A 7,304-nucleotide genomic window follows, 5' to 3' on the forward strand; every position below is an offset into this window, starting at 1 on the left:
CCTAAATTAGAGAAAACTGATTTCTCAGACAAAGAAAATGTGACAATGACTTGATAATTACTGATTCTGGGGTATATGAGAAGACTTTTTATGTATATAAAAGTTTTCCTAATACATTTCTTATCACATCCCTCCAAAACATAAACAACTTAATTATCAAATTCTTGTTTCATAAAACAAGTAATAACAAGAGCTATCAAATTGTTCATATTCTGTAACTCAGGAAATTCTACTCCTAGAAATTTACCCTAAGGATATAATTTTAGAGGTGCCTGAGCAGCTCAGGAGGTGAAGCATCTGACTCTTGATTTTGGTCAGGTCATGATCTCAGGGCTGTTGAGATCCAGTCCCGTGTAAGCTCTATGCTAGGCGTGGAGCCTGCTTAGGATTTCTCTCTCCCTCTCCCTCTGCCCTCCCCCGAAAGAATGGAATTTTAAAATTTAAAAACCATATCCATGAAATAGTCACTGTGATGACCTTTAAGGAAACAAAATAATGACTTAAAATACCCAAAATCAGAGGTACAGTTTTTAATAAATTATGGTACATCTATTCAGTGTAGTGTTACACAGCATTAAAAATTATGAAGACCATGTACATGTGAAAATGTCTGACATTTTGGGGCGCCTGGGTGGCTCAGGTTACAATCCCAGAGTCCCAGCTCCCTGCTCAGTGGGGCATCTGCTTTCCCGTCCCTCTCCCCACTTATGTTCTCTTACAAATAAATAAAATCTTTAAAGAAAAGAAAAATGTGGGACGCCTGGGTGGCTCAGTTGGTTAAGCAGCTGCCTTCAGCTCAGGTCATGATCCCAGCGTCCTGGGATCGAGTCCCACATCGGGCTCCTTGCTCCGCAGGGAGCCTGCTTCTCCCTCTGACTCTGCCTGCCTCTCTGTCTGCCTGTGCTCGCTCTCGCTCGCTCTCGCTTGCTCTCTGACAAATAAATAAATAAAATCCTTAAAAAAAAAAAAAAAGAAAAGAAAAATGTTTGAGGTTTTAAAAGGGAAAGGTTTAAGAAACAGGAAATTTTTTTTCCCCTCAAAAATGCATGTAGACTAAAAGAGAAGGCAGGCAAAAATGAAAACTGCCCTGTTTATAGCTTATTGATAATTTACTAATTTTTTTTTTTTTTTTTTTTTTACTAATTCACCCAACAATATTCACTGAATGCTATTTGCTAGGCACAATTATAGGTGTCTGGGATACATCAATGAACAAAAGAAAAGATTCTTGCCTTCAGTTGTGCTTACCTTCCAGTTAGACCAAAAAAAAAAAACAAAAAAACCTAATAATTACATAGTACTTAATAAGAAATAAGTGCTACTAGAAAATAAAGAAACAGAGACGAAGTCGATAGGGAGTGAAAGGGGTAAGCCTGCAATTTTAAAAAAGATTGTATTTATTTGAGAGAGAGAATAGGAGCGGGGCGAATGGGGGGGCAGTGTAGAGGAAGAAGCGAGCCCCATGTAGGACTCATTCCCAAGACCCTGGGATCATGACTTGAGCTGGAAGCAGAAACTTAACCAACTGAGCCACCCAGGTGCCCAGTAAGACTGCAATTTTAAACAGAGCTGAGGTAAGCCTCACTGGAGAATTGACACATAAGCCAAGACCTGAATCTTATTTGTATCATTTCATCAAACTTACATTTCTCATTAACAAGGTACCTATTACAAAATGTATCTTTTAAAAAAGATTTTATTTATTTATTTGACAGACAGAGATCACAAGTAGGCAGAGAGGCAGGCACAGAGAGATGGGGAAGCAGGCTCCCCACCGCAATCCCAGGACCCTGGGGATCATGACCTGAGCTGAAGGCAGAGGCTTTAACCCACTGAGCCACCCAGGTGCCCCCCTTCCTAAAAGATTTTATTAAAATCCATCTTTAATATAGAAAACTTAGAAACAAAAATATTAAATAAAAATCCACCACCAGAAGTCAGTTACTTACCCTCCCAGTCACTGACTTATTTGCATGTACTCTAAATGAAATATTATAAAGACTATTTTACAACCTGATTTTTCTACTTTATTACATGATGTTGAGCTTTTATATCACTCAATCTTTTACACTATTTTTTTCTTCTACATTAATTTTTAATGGACACAGTATTTGGCTGTCAACCAAGCACCTATGGTGTTGGGACACCTGGGTTCTTCCTATTTTCACCATTATTTATAAACAATGTTCATAGTTAAATCTTGGGCACATCCATGAGTAAATATTCCTCCCACAATTTCCATTTTTACTTATTTACCTTCCAAAGCATACATTATCATTTCAATATAATGAAGTTATACTGCAGCACTGTAAGTTTTTCTTAACTTCTATGTCAACACTTACAATTTTTAACAGCTACCATGTGGATATATACTAACTTACTAAACTACCCCCTACCATGAGACATTTGTTTTCACCCTTTTCATATTAGAATGATGCAGTAAACATCTTTTTGCTTATAGCTCTTTTTGACTACTTCCTTATAATAAATTCTTAGAATAATTGCATCTATCTTTGTTACTCTTACCCACAGTGCAGCATTTTTTCCTCTAAAAAAAAGGGCAATCATGTTTCTAAAAATAAGACATAAAAATAGGAAATTAAAACATACAAAATTTATGAAGTCAACCCCAGCAACTTTTGGGGATGGGGTTAAGTTGGCATTAGATTCAGATCTTTAAGTATTTTAGTATATGTGCTGCCGAAGCGAGCACAAATCTTTAAGTATTTTAGTCCCAGCTATTAAACACCTCCCTTCCCCTTGACTCCAAACTGGCCTATAGCAGAAACTTGAGTTATCTTCACAGCCATTTCTCCAACTAGGTTCTTACCTTCTTACCCCTGGCTAGAATCCAAGGACCCTCTTTTTTTTTTCTCCAGCCTTTAATCTGGCAATCAGTGGCCCCAGCCTCAGTATCTCGCATCCCATTCAGGAATCCACAATTTATATTTACACATTTATAAAAATCCTCATAGAGATCCACTCAAAACTCAAATATTAAAAACTCTGTATATACATCGTAACCAAATTTCACCACTCCTTTTCAAAAAGGCCATTTTATAACTTCTTAGTAGAAATCATCTACCTCCTTAAAGAAGTGCTAGGATGTTCTAAAACCATGTAAAGTAACTTCAAGGGAGGTTATTTTTTGTTTTAGATGTGTAGTCTGGGAGTGAAGATGATAGTATCAGATATTTACCAATCATTATATGCCAGGCACTGTGCTAAGTCTGCACTCTCACTCAGAGCTCAAAACTATTATCTCCTGGGTAAGAAAACTGATGTCCATCTAAGGTTACCCAAATGTGATGGAGCAAGGAGTGGAACTCACAACTATTTTAACTCTAAAGCTCATTCTCATTACTATGCTACAAGCTTAGTAATCAAACTCACCTTGATTTCAAAGTTTAGATCCAACAAACTGACTAGCCATGTCACCTAACTTCTGAGCCTCAAGTTTCTTCACCTGTAAGGAGTGGGTAACAATGGCAACTTCACAGGGCTGGTTATTTTAAGGACTAAATGAGATCCTGTACACAGCACTTGTTCCTCCTGGCAACCATTATCCGTATTTCTGCATTCAGTTGGTGCTGTAGTTAGACAAATATCATTAATTACACTCCTCCTCTTCTCTTTCGGATTCCAGCAAAAATCATTTTTTTACAACCAAACTGCCTACCTCTGTGTTTCTGAATAAATGTCTCTACAATGCTAATCTTTACAATCCTTCCTTCCAGTTTACTCTTTCCCAAGAAGGCATTCAATGGTTAAGACTAAATAATACTGTATAAGTCACTTAAAACAGTGCCCACAAAGGAGCAAGTACTAAGTAAGTATTGTCCCTATCACTTATTTCTGATGATGACCACCAACATAATACGGAAATACGTGCAGAAATCTCTCTTGAGCAATAAATTCACTGCCCCCTAACCACTGGGCCTCTTAAGAACTAAGCACAAAGATCTGCATCAAGGATTTGTCCACTTATCTATCCCAAAGACTAACCCTAATGAGGGACTTTTCTTGAAAGAAATTATGTACTGCTGGTTTAGAAAGACTGGGGCTACTGGACACAGTGTGACTGCATAAATGGGTGGTTTAGGTACAAGACCAAACACTACATCACACATATTTGAAATCAGTTTTCAGGAAAAGGATCAACTTTTTTTTTAAGTGGAAGCTGGGAGGGTGGGAGGGTGGTTAAATCTGCTAAAAAATCTACCGACCTAGAGGGCTGCATGGATATGGATCTGCCTGAAAGCTGCAGAATGCACTGATATAGTAAGGTACTTTTCCAGGAGCTTCTTAAGACCTTTCATTTAACAACAAAGAAGTTGGACAAAAACACAGCATAAATCTAGTCAGTGCCCCCCCCCCGCAATGAGAGTTGCCAGATTTATCAAATAAAAATACACAACGTAGAGTTCAATTTGAATTTCAGACTTTAAAAATGACCTTTTAGTAATTAAACCCTATGAAACGGATGCTAAAAATAATTTGCTATGTGAAATCCAAATTTAACGGGGCGTCCGGTATTTTACCTGGCAACCTTACTCCCTACACCTACCCCAACTTCGGTTGATAGCAAAGTACCTCCAAGTCGTCTCTAACCTCAACTTCCCTGTTAAGAACAAGAAGAAAGGTTTCAGGTGACAACAATAGTTTCCCTAAGAGGAAAATACCCAATAGGAAATCCATAAAATTAATTTTTCGTTTTAAAAAGTGATGCTATAAATGGGCCGAGTAGCTAGGCAACAAGACTTTAAAAAAAAAAAAAAAAAGGGCATACAGGAACCTGACCGGGGAAGCCGCGGGGTCTGCACTAGCAAATGAACTTCCCAGCCTAGAGTTTTGACAAAGAAACATCGCTTGGGGGCCCCCCCATTTCTCATTCTGAATTAATGGCCTCGCGAGGCTGAGAGGAGGAGCGCCGACAAAGCGCCTCCTCCTCCAGGCTCGACTTCAGGGCTCTCGGATAATAGACCCCACACCCTGAGGCCCAAGACGGCTAAAGGACTGGGGAACTTACTGACAGGGATCAGAATCGAAGATGAGTAGCAAAAAGCAACGGGGCGAGAACGGCAACGGGAGCCAGGCTAAAACAGAAAGCAAGGAGAGCGGAAAGCAATGGGCCCCCGCGGGTGGGCTGAAGAGGCCGTGTGGCGGCGGGGACAAGGCCTTAAGGGGCCTTGGAACGAATGGCCAACCTCCCTCCAAACCTAACCTCACCCTAGCCTCCTGTCGCAAAAAATCCTGCTCTCCTCTCAAACAAGAACTAAGTCGTCCCCAAACTCACCCTCTACCACTGTTCTCTCCTCAGAGTAACGGCGACGCTACACGGCCTCTACCGTCCCGAGAAAAGAGCGCGCGACCGCCGGAAACGAGACGACGGAGCTCGGTGCCTCCTTAGGGGTACAAACTGGCGTCCTTGATTGGTTATCTGCCTTGCCAGTCAAGGTTTATCTCCAGAGGCGGAATCCTTTTTCCGCCATTTCTTCGATTCTATTGGCTACCGAACGCGAAAGGTTCGAGTTCGTGTGAACGACAGATGGGGGACAAAGAGCGAGGCGTTCTACTTAATGCGCATGCGCAAGTTGTCGTCTGCTCGAGACGGTAAAGGAAGGGGGAGGGGGATAAAGTGGTGGGGAGGAGGATGGAGGGTCGGAAGGAGAGCCTAATCAGGCTAACAGAAAGACTGAAAAACCAAGTAATGGTAGAGGCAAAGGAGAGGGCGAAAAAGGAGAGAGAAGAAAGTGGAAAGAGAAGAAAAGGTGCGAAAAAGTGCGCGTAGGCGTGTGCTGAGAACTCCTGCACTGCGCCTGTGCAAGAAGCAAGAGTAACAATGTCATTGTATCCGTGTGGTAGATCTAGCCTTTTCCTTCTGAAAAAATGCCCCGCCATGTTTCTTTTTTCACACTTCCTCATTAGGGATTGCCCTCTGACATTGCATACTTATATTTCTAGTTACTTCTGCCGCCAGGTCTACTCATGAAGCCCAACTGAAACAGTCATCACTATGGCTATGGTTATGGTTATGATTATAGAAAGGGGGTGGAGGAGATGATGGGGATTGATAACTTAGTTTCTGTGATTAAATACAATTGTAACTACCTATTTCCATGGTAACCAGGGAACCCAGCAGTCCAAACACTACTATTGTGCCTGTGAATCACAAAGAGATTCAACAGGTGTCTTTATTGCCATGGATACATTGTAGGCCTCCTGATCAGACTGATTTTATATTCTGTAGGATGCCAGTCAGGTAGGCGCTTTCATTTTCGAGTAATGCCAAACTAGCCCTGTTGTTAATCAAGAGCTACAAGTCTCAACTGATCGGTGGTTATAGTTCGTTCCCGCTAAGTAATTCACACTCAGGGTTTCAGGGTGTCCCAACTGGTGCCTCAGTATGTGCGGACAACAGTGATCTAGACCTGTACTGTCCACTAGGAACTTCTGCAAGGACAGAATGTTATTTGCGGGGTGCCTGGGTGGCTCAGAAGGTTAAACGTCTGCCTTCAGCTGGGGCCATGATCTCGAGGTCCTGATATTTCAAGCCGTCCCTAGGGCTCCCTGCTCCATGGGGAGTCTCCCCCTTCCTGTACTCTCTCTGTCTCTGTCAAATAAAAAAAATAAAATCTTTGAAAAAAGAAGAAGAAGAAGGGGCGCCTGGGTGGCTCAGTGGGTTAAAGCCTCTGCCTTCCACTCCGATCATGGTCCCAGGGTCCTGAGATCGAGCCCCACATTGAGTTCTCTGCTCAGCGGGGAACCTGCTTCCTCCTCTATCTCTCTGCCTACTTGTGATCTCTGTCTGTCAAATAAATAAATAAAATCTTAAAAAAAAAGAAGAAGAAATGTTATTTGCTTTGTTCAGTACAGTAACTACTGGCTCTACATATGTGGCCATTGAGGGCTTGAAATATGAGTAGTGCAACTCAGTTACTGAATTGTTAATTTTAATCAGCTAAAATTTAAATAGTCACATATGGCTAGTGGCTACCATATTGGACATTTCTAGATCAATTTTTTCCAAACTTTTTTTTGAGAATAAGTAACACCTCTAATATAACAACAAAAATATCACCTCTATTCCTGAAAAACATTTATTTCCCTGCTCATGGGAAAAAAAACAATACCTAAGAGTATAAAGAGAAAAATCCCTCCCTCTGGTTACAATTATGACCACTTTCTTCCATTTCTATTTGCTATGTCTGTATTTACCTAGTCAAAAAGAAATGTTTATACTTTTTTTAAATACACATAGGATTAAGCTAAGGTATACATTTTTTTTTTTTTGAGCCATGACT

General features: G+C 40.7%; 1 protein-coding gene across 3 annotated transcripts in view; it reads right to left on the reverse strand.

The window, feature by feature from the left end:
• Positions 1 to 5,404, reverse strand: part of NONO (non-POU domain containing octamer binding) — a 13,998-nt gene extending 8,594 nt beyond the window's left edge. The window contains exons 1-2 of one of the 3 annotated variants that reach the window (XM_059385963.1): positions 5,297 to 5,371; positions 3,394 to 3,590 (exon numbers count right to left, since the gene is read on the reverse strand). The gene's annotated coding sequence lies outside the window, so the exon portion shown is untranslated. Of the gene's footprint in view, positions 1 to 3,393; positions 3,591 to 4,567; positions 4,622 to 5,296 lie in introns of all 3 variants that reach the window. The other 2 variants (XM_059385962.1, XM_059385961.1) reach the window with 2 other exon arrangements.
• Positions 5,405 to 7,304: the final 1,900 nt, after the last annotated feature.

This window comes from Mustela nigripes, chromosome X, assembly GCF_022355385.1.
Source record: "Mustela nigripes isolate SB6536 chromosome X, MUSNIG.SB6536, whole genome shotgun sequence".
Taxonomy (NCBI): domain Eukaryota; kingdom Metazoa; phylum Chordata; class Mammalia; order Carnivora; family Mustelidae; genus Mustela; species Mustela nigripes.